General features: G+C 45.1%; 1 pseudogene; it reads left to right on the forward strand.

Annotated features, from left to right (window-relative positions):
- Window positions 1–13,014, forward strand: part of LOC127226529 (aldehyde oxidase 3-like) — an 84,028-nt pseudogene that overhangs the window by 34,366 nt on the left and 36,648 nt on the right.

Consider the following 13,014-nt stretch of genomic DNA (forward strand, 5'->3'; position numbering starts at 1 on the left):
CGTATAGGCATTGTGTGATTAAGCATCACAACCATTAAAGGGTCCAGGAGTAGACTAAAAGATCATTAAAGCAGCACAGAGTCTGGAAGGAGAGGTAAGTGGGCCATCATGGAAAGCAAAAATACATCTTCAATAAACAATAAAATGGAGGGTTTAATAGAGATTAAAACAAAGAAACCAAGCCATATTCCTACCTTACAGTGAATGTAAAGTCCAGATTTGTTAGTATTTCAAACATTAAAAACTGCACATGGAATCACTAGGTTAAAATGTGTGCAGACTCTTTTCAAGACTGCAGCTAAGGAAGTCTTCCAAACAGGACTGAAACCCAGAAGCCATGTAGGAGAAGCCTGACAGATCTGACTATGTAAATGAGAATTCATGAGTGATAAAAAATTATTCACAACAAAAACTTTTACAAATTAATAGGCATAAAGAGTTGGCAGATCACTGGGGAGAAATGAACTTTAAAGCACTCGTAATTTTTAAAATACATTTTAAGACAACTGTAAGATAAGTTTTCAGTCTATCACATTGAAATAATTTAAAATTTTGGTAGTTCCCAGGTCTCATTAGACTTGAAGTATTTTTGTCACTAAACTGAACAGCCTGTTTGTAAAGGTAGTGGGGAGTTCTCCAGGAGCCCAGCAGGGGGCAGAAGAGACCTCCTGTGCTGTGTCTATTCATTTCATGCCCTGGTTTTAAGAGCTCTTTCTGTCGTGATTTCTGAGGCAAAGGTTAAGCAAAAAGGGAGGCACATTATCAGTTCTTGTCATTATCTCAGTAGCAATGAGTGCTCAGGTGACCCCTGGATGCCACCTGTAGAGCCTTCTTGCCATGTTTCACATTACTTCTCTGAGGAAATATAAACGGACATTTATTTGTTCATTTCTTGTAGTGAACCTCAGACAGGGCAAAGGAATGAACCCATCCAAGTCCAGCTTAGCGAAACCATGAATGGACTGGACTAGCTCATGGGGCATGGGCGAAGGGTTACCTACAGGACTATGGATAGCCCCAAAAGGTCCTACCCCAGCTGGGGATCAGCCCTCCTGACCTTCCCAGTCACTCACATAGAACTCAGACTGCTGCCTCCATCAACAATGGCATTACTTACACAGCCTTCTGTCCTCCTGCTTCCATTAAAGAAGCCCACCCCAGGCCCAGATCATGAGTGCCACCATGGACCACTCTATATTTAACCAATAATACAGATTTGCTTTTGAGGAATGTGTTGATTTTCTAGTGCTAGTTATGACAAAATACCTGCGATGCACGTCTGCTTAAAAAGAGCTAAAGCTAGTTTGGTTCATGGTTTCAGGAACTTGTACCTATGATTGGTTGGCTCCAGTTTCAGGGAGACTGTGGTGAGGCAGAGCATCATGGAGGACAGTGTTCTGTAGAACCAAGTTACTTACCTCCTGGCAGCCAGAAAGAAACAATGAGGAAGAGGAAGAGCCATGGTCCTGATGCTTTCTTCAAGGGCATGGCCCCAGTGGTTTAATTTCTTTCTGCTAGGCTCTACCTCCCGAAGGTGCTAATTCCCAGTAACCCCCAGGCTGGTTACCAGGTTTTCAACACGTGAACCTTAATTCAAACCTAAATTACAGAAGGAAACATGATAAAACTTTACACCCATCCATCAGTGCCTGCCCTGTCACCTACACAGCTGCCTTTAGAAGCCTTGAGTGGCCTTCAGGGTTGGAGGAAGTGTGGACTGAGACATCAGGGTTTGCGTGCACACGCGCATGCATGTGCACACACACACACACACACACACACACACACACACACACACACACGTTGTTTTCTGTTTCTTATTAGAGAAATAAAGTGTATCTATCCGAAGATATTCAAAACTTGATTCTGACACAGATCTAAAGCACATGGCAGAGATTTTTCTTTAAGTCATTAATGAAAAAACTGATTTTAAAAAATCAGTGAATAAAAGTGAAAGGGACTGAGTTTGGAGATCCCAAAGAATGGTGAAATGTAACTGATTTAGATGCAAACGCAGAAAATATCTTGCAGAGAAAAACCTGTAGCCTTTGAGATTATTTTTCCTACAGGGAACAAATAATTTGATTCTCTCCTGGGAAGCAAAATCAAACCCTGCATGTCCCCACGTAACTGCAAGTCTCCACCCCATTAGCATTAGAGTAAATGGAACACACCCTGCATGTCCCCATGTAATTGCACAGACTCCACCCCATCAGCATTACAGTAAAAGGAACAAACCCTGCATGTCCCATGTAACTGCATAGGTGGGTCCCAGAAGCTTGCTGCCAGCCAGTCTAGCCAAATGAGAGAGATCCTGCCTCAAAAACAAAGTGTAGAATACTAAGAGAAGACACTAGATGTCAAGTTCTGCCCTTTATAGGTACACACACAGGTAAACACACATGTGTACACACACACACACACACACACACAAATATAGTCTCTTCATTTACAAGTTTAAAATATTGTTTTACCTAAAAATCACAGCTTGAATTCCACATCTTGAAGGTTAGAAGCTACAACCCAAAGAACTTAAACATTTAGAAATTTCTGCCTAAGGCTTGCTAGAGCTCCTGTTTCCAATTCCTACCCACTAGAGACATGAACCTGCCACTAGCTGATGACCCTTGCTTCTCACTGAATTCTATTTATAAAACACACACGTTTCCTCAGAAAACAGGACTCCAAATGCTAGCTGTTACAAAATCAGTCTTTGTTCAGGTCAAGTCCCAATTTGTCTCATCTTTACCACATGTGAGCATCCTTTAGTGTGTACATGAAGGGGACACCTGCATAGCAGGGGCAACTTCCAGACCTCAGATCAGTCACAAACCACATCCAAACACCTGATTTCACAGAGATCTTTTATTAAGCTGGGAAGAAAGGCTAAAGTGACTGTTTCCATACTGTAACAGAAAAACGGCAGCAAATGACCCTACAGATGTCCTTGTTAGAGGAGAAGGGGGGGGTGTCTGTGTTAGAATGGGCAAGGACATGGTGTTAAAGGGAGAAGGGGAAGGGGACTCCGGAAAGGGACAGGGATATTTGTCCCAGAGGGACAAAGGGTTGCCTCTGGATGGGGAGGAGACATGGCACATGGGGAAATGGTGATTTATAACAGTAAAGGGGGGACCCTGTGTTAGGATGGGGTGTTTAATTTTAATTGGGCGGGCTAATTAGGTAAACCAAAGGGAGCTCTGATTGCTGTAGTCAGCCTCAGGAGAAGGAAGTGGTCACATAGGGGAATAGACCTTGATGGCTAGCTTCAGAAATGGAAACGAACGGCTTATCTAGCAAGACAGAGGGAAGGGGGAGAAGGGCAGGGCCTGCCCAGAGCCACCTGCTCTAGTGGCTAGTGTCCCTTCATACAGACAAGCAGCGAGAAAGAAGATGACCCAGGTTAAGCCGAACTGAGCTGCTTTGGAAAGTTTGCCTCAGGGGAATGGAAAAGACACCCACTTCCTGGTTGGTTCTGCTGACCATGGCTGGTCTTGCTTAATCATTCCATTCTTTTAACACAGAGTATAGACCCCCCCCAGCAGCCCCTGTAAGACCCAGTTGGGCGTCCCATCATGTATCATGCATCATGAATCAGTCTGGCATTAAACATACCACAGGAGAGGCAGTATTTTGTGATGATATTCTGTCTTGGCAGAAGAACTCTTCCTGGCTATGGTAACCAGCATCAGGCCACATGCTAGAATCATGTAAGCAATAGTGGTGGAGTTGGGAGGCTTGGAACACCCAGCGGGTACCTAGGGAATGTGGTTGCCTCTTAGCAATGAATCCTACTCAACACACTGAAAACACAATCTGAGCACGTATCTTTTAAACACAAGAGGAAAGGAACAGTGGGCGTGGGAGTACAGAAGGGGGAAACGCCGTTGAATGAGCAACTTTCACCCGAAGAACTTGTCATTGTTATCTGAGAATTTCATGAGGCAAGAACAACTTGCCTGCCTCATGCGACCCCCCAAACTGTGATTCTCTCTGTCTTTTATGACTGTCTACCTTCAGAGGAGCCCAAGTTTCTCAAAGTGCCAGCCCCTGAGTGCTGGCCTAGGGAAGCAAGCATGGCCTCACCCTGGAAGGTGAAGCTAGTCTGTGCCCAGTGGAATGCGTGTCCTCTATCCACCTCCAACCGTGTTTGCCTGGTGGTAAGACCTCCACGTTGTGGACTTGCCTAGTGAGGTTCCTGTGGATCACAGGGAGATTCCCAGAATCTCCGTCTTCACTTGGATGAGGCCCCTGCTACCAAGTGACACACACTATGGTTGTTTCCTTCCCAGTTCCCTTGATGCCTCCAAGGCCTTGGCATCACCTGGTGTGGTTGATGTGATAACAGCTCAGATGTTCCTGGTGACAATGGCAGAGAGGAGGAAAGCCCATACGCACAGGATGAGGTAGTGGCAGTGGCTACCCCCTGGTATACCTCATTATTACACTGGGACTTTACATTTACTCCTCCAGTGACCTGAGACTACCCATCCGTGCTAAGCCTTGTTTTGTATCTGACTTGAGGCAATGAGAACCAGCTAGTCTGACACACTTTTCTTTCTTTAAAGCAAAGACGATCAGGCTTAGATACTTCGGTAACTTACCTGAGGCGCATTGCCCGGGGCAGCAGAGGCACCGTTCACACCAGCCTGCAGCTCCGTGCTACAGGTCGCTCCCCCACCATCCTCAGGACTGCTCTTCCTCCCTGGTTGACAAGAGGAAGTCATCTTTCTTTCTCTCTAGTGTGCCCTCTGCTCTGCCCCTCCTCAGGCGATTTGCATGGGTCAGGCTGTTTATGCCATGGCTGCTGATTCTTATGCTCATGCCAAGCAAGCCACAAAAAAAAAAAAAAAAAAAAAAAAGTGAAGATTGTCTATCAAGATGTGGGGCCCCTGATCGTGACAGTTCAGGTTGTAAGACCCTCAGAATGAGGAGTCTTCCAGGTTCGGTTGATATCCCAAGAACTCAATGTCCAGTCCAGTTGCTGCAAAACGCAAGAGGCTTTAATGAACAGGAAACATTTGTGCAAACGGGCTCCTCCAGCACGCAGGCTAGAGAGAAGCCCCCTCCCCTGGGCCCAGGTGTTTTTAACAGCAAACCCACAAGCTTAGGGAGGGGGTGGGACCCTCTGTCCATTGAGTACGTGACTCTTGGAGGCCGGATGGTCTCGCTATTAGGGTCAGCAGACCTTAGGGCCTCAGGTGTGCTAATTAATCTTGTCTGGGCAAACCAGAGTTACAGTTATCTCTTGACCCTATTTACCACCTGTTGACTCACAAGAAAGGAGGGGCAGTGTGAATTCTTCTTATCTCAGGGCCTTGTGAGAGGAAGCTAGCAAATTCCAAGGAACAGATATTGGTTTCTAGGTTAGTCCATCATTAACATTACTTTTTAGGTCTTTCAAGGTAACCCCAGCCTCTGCTCCCTCTTGGGGCCAGCTGGCAGTGGGTTTCTGTAGAAAGTATGAAGGGTTGTGGCGCGCCCAGCCCGACCCGCAGGACAGACGGCAACCACACGAGGATTCTTCTCAGATCACACTTTATTGGAGCACTTCTTGGTTGAAGGGAGAGCTGAAGGTGAGGGGCCCCGGGGAGGAAAAAGCAGCTGCTTATATATGCTACTAGGCAACGGGTCACAATCTCATAGGCTCAGAGGACCTCGCCACAGCATTGGAGCCACGGGATTGGCTAGGGAACGAGCAAGCACACCGGAGTACTACCATCAGACAGGCATATGCCCAAATAAGGTAAGGCACCGAGGGTGCAAGAAGGAGGAAGTTCGCCATCTTGTAATGGCGTTCTGCTGGCGGCTGCCCACAAAGGGTACTATTAGATATTGCTAGGCAGTACTTGGGAAATCCCTTAACCTGTACCATTTGTCATGCACTCAGGCCATATCACATACACATCACACATGTTTTCGGTTTTTGTTTTCTTTTCCTGCCTTCCTCTTTCCATCCCATAATTTGGGCTAGAAAGCCCCCCCCCCAGTCCTGCTACCGACCCCTCCTGGGACCTCCAGCCCTGGGGACACCTGAAACAAACCAGTCTGGTTTCCCTAATTTCCAAGCTTGAATTTGAATCCCAGAAAGTTCATCCCTTTGCCTCTTAGGTGGATTTGAAGATTTATAAATGTGGAATTTGTTTCTCTTAGCATCTGCCTGGGTTGTACCTGCCCCGGCTCTGTGTCATCTCTGTTTTCTGTTGCCCTACGTGGGATTGGCCCCTTCCCCCTGAGTGTGGAGAGGTTCCTTTTGCTTTTCTTCACATCTCTCTAGGTTGCAAGGTAAAGTGCAGCAATTCCTTCTTGCATCTTGTGGCAGGCCCGCTAGAGAAGGAAGCAGCAGGCTCCCCAGGAGAGCCCATTGATGAGAATGGCTGCTTTGCTTGGCAGACAGACATTCTCTGCTCCTTGACGAAGGACGCATGAAGATTTGCCCACAGATCCACGCAGAGGGGTCACATACACTTGAGGTCAAGGGCTAGTGAAAAATAGGGATAACTGTTAACTTTACCTCACAGGCTCATTGCATCAGAATAGACCAAGATAAGGAGGGTTAGGTGCTGGTGGAGAAGTCAAAAGCAAAATCCAAGCTGTGGGGAAGAAGGCACAGGTGGACACCTTGATGCTTCTGAGTATGGCTCAACTTCTAACTTCTATAAGACAGAAGATTAATAAATTAGCAATGGAAAGTAAGTGCACTTCAGCACAAAGGGAAACGTGCTAGGGACAGAAGATCAGCACCAACTGGAAAAATACCTTCAAGCCACAACATAGGAGACAAGCATAGTCCCTAGTTGGATAAATACTTCCTAGAAATTGGGGGGGGGGGGGAGAACAAATAGGAAAACTGAGCAAGTAGATACAAGTAGACAGACCTCAAGAAGAAATTACAACTGGCCAATGTGTGATGCTACTAATAAAAAGAGACAATTAAGAGCTGTGATGAACTGTCATTTTCAACAAAAATACCAAAGTTTGACAACACTGAGCTGGTGAGCTGTAGGAAAACATATATTGTCTTATCCTCCTGAGATGAATACGAAACACAACAATAATCTCTATGAAGAAACATTTAGCAACATCTATAAAAATTCTAAGCAACTGTATCCTTTACCAGCAAACTAAATATCAGATCTTCCCCAGGCTTAGATTGTTCAAACTCATTGTCTGCACCATTGCTAACAATAATCAAACCATGAACACAAGCCCAGGATTTGTCTGTGTAGTGGAAATGAAGCTTGGCAGAGTGCTTACCTAGCATGCAGGAGGTCTTTTTCAACCAACCCCCCCCACACACACACACACAGAGAGAGAGAGAGAGATACAGGGAGAGATACAGAGAGAGAGAAATACACACACACAGACACACAGATACATAGAGATACACACACAGATACACACACACAGAGATACATACTCAGACAGATACACACACACAGACACAGAGAGAGACACACACAAAGAGATACACACACACGGACACACAGACACACACAGACACACACACAGAGAAACACACACAGAGATACACACACCCACACAGAGACAGACAACACACACACAGACGTGCACAGAGAGAGACACACACACACAGAAATACACACAGAGACACATACACACAAAGAGATGCAGACACACAGACACACACACACACAGATACACACACAGACACACACACACATACACACACAGATACACACACACACTGGAATTCTCTGGACTTGTGTGTACTTTTTTATAAGTACATTCTCTATTCATGGCTACAGAAAGCTCTCTAACTTGTCCTGATAAATGAAAGCCAAAGGTGTGCATAATGAGGGGGCGGAGATGTAGAATTCTGTGTGTTTGCATGTGCATATATCTGGGAATACACCCACACAGATGGAGGTGCCGGAGGGCTGCCTCTTCTCCAATCTATGGAGATGCTATCTCACTTTGCAAACCTTGAAATGTGTTGCTTAATAAAAAAAAAGAAGAAGAAGAAGTTTTAAATATAGCTTTGAGAGAAAGTAAACCATTCATAAAATAAAGAACGAAGAATACAACCAGGTGAGATTTTGAGAGGACCTTAGCTGAATTAAGGAGCCCGGGTCATGTGTCTCATTCTTGCTATTTGTCATACTCCTCAACAAATCTGGCTGTGAATGGAGGGAGGGGTGAACTCCAAAGCTAGTGTAAGGGTTTAGGCTAATCTAGCATTAAGCCTCCTTAATGGGTTTCTTCTGAGGTTTAAAGGACACTGTGTCCTGAATTCAGGGCAGATTGATGTGCAGTTAGATAAGGGGCTGGAGTACACCATGACCGACTGTCTTCCACAGGCTCTAAGCTGTGCCCAGACTCACTGAGGCCCTAGCAAGCCATGTTTAGCACACGCGCTGACCTGGGGATTTTTGCAATGGGTCATTATTATCGTGCATGGATTTCAGTGTGCAGGATATGCAGGTGACCAAACTAAGGGACCTGATAACACCTTCATTTGTCACCTCCACAGGACGTGCTGCAATATGAATCATTCATCGGATCTGAAAGGAAGCTGGAGCAAGGAAATGTTCCGTCAGCATTTCAATATGTTGATCAAATCCTTGAAGGTGAATTCTCTTTTTCGGGGGGGGGGGGGCATGCAGGAAGGTGGTTGAGGCAGGATCTTACTTTGTAGCTCTGGCTGGCATCGAACTCACTTTGTAGAGACCAGGCTGACTTCAGATCCACAGAGATCCACCTGCCTCTGACTCTATAGTGCTGAGATTAAAAGTGTGGACCACCATACCCAGCCCCTGGAAGGTGAATTTTAAGTACCTTCTGTTCTATCGTAGGAGTTTTTAATGTAATGATGCTGTGGCTTCTATAAAGTGATGTTTGCTGGTGTATCCCAGCACTCTGGGTGCTGAGGCAGGTGGATCTCTATGGATCTGAGGTCAGCCTGGGCTGTGGCATATTGAAAGCTGTCCCAAACACCAAGGCAGGGGACACAGTTCAGTGACAGCACCTGCCCAGCATGCTCAAGGCTTGGATAAACTTAACGAATCTTTGCTCTTCTCGTGAAATGAGTAATGAGGGGAACAATCCAGAATATCAGACTTGGAGAAAAGTCTGGAAAAGAATATGAAAGAGTTGATTCATTAGGAGGGGGGACTATATGAAAAACTATACTACCTATACAGACCTTGGGAACATTTGGTATTTTGCATAGGAAAGTGGTATATAGAACCCCGGGCAGAAAAATTCAGGCTGAAATGGAAAGAATGGGTTCATCAGAGGCCAGGTCAAAGGTCACCCCACAGTCCCAGGTGCAAGATAATTGATACTGTAGGGCAGGAGAATATAAGTGAAGATTTAGGCACTAACTAGATGTGACCAGCAAAGAATCTAAGAAGACTGAAATTAAAGATGTGTTATGGGGGGGGGAAGGAGGGGAGAGAGGGCAGTGATACTATTAACAACATGGTAGACATCTTTGTAGACAGACAGATAAGATTCAGGAGGAATTCAAGAGGCATCGACGGGCACTGTCCACAAAGATGAGATGGAATTCTTAGCAGTTAAGAGTTCATGTGCTTAGGAAAGAGTGGCATTGAAGATCAAGTTTTAAAATCAGTCTAGTCTTTAAAGGAGCAAAAAAGTACCTAAAATACATTTAAAAATTCATATTCAACCTGTTTCCATAGAGATTTGGCATGACCTCCAGGTAAAATGGTCAAAACCTGATGTGAAAGTCAAAACTGATACTGTGAAAAGAAAAACTTGAGAAGAATTTAAGAGTTTAATTAAAGGAAAAATGAGTCTCCTATAGGCGCCTTAGGAGTTGCGAGCACTCCCACAGGGTGGACAGGAAGATTTGGAGACAGAAGTGGATGCAGAAACCGGTCATTGGCCATTTCTGATTGGCTGAAGCTCAGCTGCTGGGACTAACTGAGACTACAAAAAAAAAAAAAAAAAAAAAAAAAAAAATGGGGTATTGCAACTATGGAGGCATTCTGGAGCCAAATTTATTTTAACATAACAGTACTACAGTAACAGTTACAGTCACAAAAAGGCAGGGAGCAAATGGGGCAGAGAATGAGAGGAGCAAAAACTTCAGTGATCATCCACTTGTCGTGAGTTCATCATTCATTATATTTTCAAACCTGTTTCCCAGAGAAGTGAGGCTGGATGAACATAGCGATTCAGGGATGCTCACCAGGGACACTAGCTGTGGAAGTCAATGAAAAGTCAGAAGAGTAAACACAGCCTGGAAACCCAGATCTTTTAACCGCTGTGTCTGTGGAGTGATGGTGAACACAAAGTCTTCTTAACCACTCCTTTACACACCTCCACCTTCTTGACTACAAAACAGCCCTTTTTGTTGTTTTTGGTTTTCAACACAGGGTTCCTCTGTGTAACAGTCCTGGCTGTCCTAGAACTCTGTCTGTAAACCAGGCTGGCCTCAAATTCACAGAGATCCACCTGCCTCTGCCTCCTGAGTGCTGGGATTAAAGGTGTGTGCCACCACAGTCCAGCAAGTCTTATTTTCTAAAAATCTTTTCTACATTTAGTGTGTGTGTGGGGTGTGTGTGTGTGTGTGTGTGTGTGTGTGTGTGTGTATGTGTGTGTGTGTGTGTGTGTGTGTGTATGTGTGTGTGGTGGGGTTGGGGCTCTTTCCAGCAAGTCTTATTTTCTAAAAATCTTTTCTACATTTAGTGTGTGGGGTTAGTGTGTGTGTGTGTGTGTGTGTGTGTGTGTGTGTGTGTGTGTGTGTGTGTGTAGTGGGGTTGGGGCTCTTTCCTTCCACCATGTGGGACCTTGGTGTCTAACTCAAGTCTTCAGCCTTGGTGGCAAGCACTTCTACCCACTAAGCCATCTCACTGACGCTCAGCTTTGTTTGCTAATACCTATGATTGATCACAGGTTCCTAAAACTCTTGCTTGGTATTTAGGTGAAATTTGTAAGTAAAAGGAGGAGTGGGGGGAGTCTATCCTTCACTCTTCCCCTCCCTCCTTGCATACACCATTTATTCTTTCCACCTGAGGTCTCTACTTTGTCTGATTGTTTTGGGGGTGGGGCTGCTGTTTGTAGTGTTGAGACTCCAGCCTGCATCCTGAGGCATGCCAGCTAGGCAAGCACTTTACCACTGTGGGTGCTGGTGAAGTCTTCTCCAACTCATTGGGAAACTGAGATGTGGTTTGTGACTTGAATACTTCCAACAAGCATATGAAAAGGCATCTGGCTGATTAAGTGTCAGTGTTCAAGTACAAGTTTCTACATGCTTTGTAAAACCATTAACTATCCTGGGCAGCCTCATCACAGAATGAAGTTACCCTTAGGTAAGAATATCTCGTTCTCTTTTACTTGGTATCCCATTGTTGCTCAAGCCAACTAAAATTAATTTCTAGTTCTTAAGAACATGTTGACATGAGTAGGTAGGAAAACGGAGCCAAATGCATAGGAGATTTTAAATTACGTGTGATCAGTCAATTATACATGATGACAGCTAATTATGGAAACTTTGTCAAAATTATTTTATTTTTTAAATCAAGACAGGAAACCAAATGCTATTCCCATGACCTAAAAGAAAATCATAGCATTTAGCAGTACTTCACTTCAGATGTTCTTAAGTGATGTGTCTCTAAGGCCATGTGTGTTTGCTCTGTCTAAAAGGGGAAGCACACTTCAGAGGCCAGGAACATTTTTACATGGAGACTCAGAGGATAAAGAGATGGACATATGTGTGTCAAGCCAGGGTGCAGCATTTACACAGGTAGGTTTCATTTTGGTGTCATTTGTCTGACTTACAGCTATGAAACCAAGGCAGAAGATATCAATTAGACCAAAGTTGAATATCAAGTCAGAGGCAAAATGGAGCCCCAATTTTTACCAGTTCCTTCTAGTCTTCTGTAAACGTCTACCACCCCCTTCTTCTCAAATGATAACTGCCTCCTGTCTCATTAGAAAATAAACCGAGGCTCTAAGCTATAGCTGTTCCTAGTCTTCATCTTCCTGCAGCCCCTCCCGTCTCTAGTGTGTGGTGAGGAGCCTTCTCTCCTCTCCAGACAGAAGCTTTACAGCTTCACTTTTCGCCCATAGCCTCCCCACATTTGTCTCTGCATGTTCTATAATGTTAATTCCTAATTATTTGCTACCTGTTCAAATCAGTACATAAAGACAAGTCTGCCCTCTGTTGGGGTGTGTGTGTGTGTGTGTGCGAAGGCAGACTCATGTAGGTGGACCTGCATGTGTGCAAATATAAAATGGAGGCCAGAGGTCAACCTCAGGTGTTGTTCTCAGGGGCCTTGTTTTTGAGATGATCTCTCATTGGCCTGGAATTTCCCAAGTATTCCAGGCTAGCTGACCAGCAAGCACCAAGGATCCACCTGTCTGTCACTCCTTCCTCGGTGCTGCCTGATAAACTCAACACCATATCACCCGGCTTTATTACACATGGTTTTGGGGTTTGAACTCTGGTCTGCATGCTATTGCAGCAAGCACTTTACCGAGCCTGACTATGGCCCCATTCTTCGAAATAACCCTCCCAGCTGTGCTGTGCTGTGATGAGTTCAAGGCCAAACTACATCAGGGGGCTGGAAAGACGGCTCAGCCTTAAAATCACATGCTGCTCTTCTAGAAGACTCAAGTTCAATTCCTGGCACCCACATCAGGCAGCTCACAACCACTTGTAATTCCTGCTCCAGAGTATCCTACACCTCTCACCTCTTCCAACACTGGCACTCACATGTGCGCGCACACACTTAAAATAATTAAAATTAAATTAAAAGTGATTTCTGCTTCACCTAGTGGTGGTCGCTCCCTCCGTCACTCCCATCTGAGGCATGTTATAAGAAGAGTTGCTTGCCCTTCCCACTTACACTTCAGTTAACTCTTTTTGCCACAGGCACCAGTTACTGCTGCTCCTGAATCTAAACCATGCCTCTCTCTCCTTTCCTGGATATCCTCGCTGCCTCCGCATGTACATCATTTGCCTCTTAACCCTCTCCATGAACCTTGCTATGCCCTCAAGTCCCTCCTTCTGCTAAATGACGA

The sequence above is a fragment of the Phodopus roborovskii genome, unplaced genomic scaffold, assembly GCF_943737965.1.
Source record: "Phodopus roborovskii unplaced genomic scaffold, PHOROB, whole genome shotgun sequence".
Taxonomy (NCBI): Eukaryota; Metazoa; Chordata; class Mammalia; order Rodentia; family Cricetidae; genus Phodopus; species Phodopus roborovskii.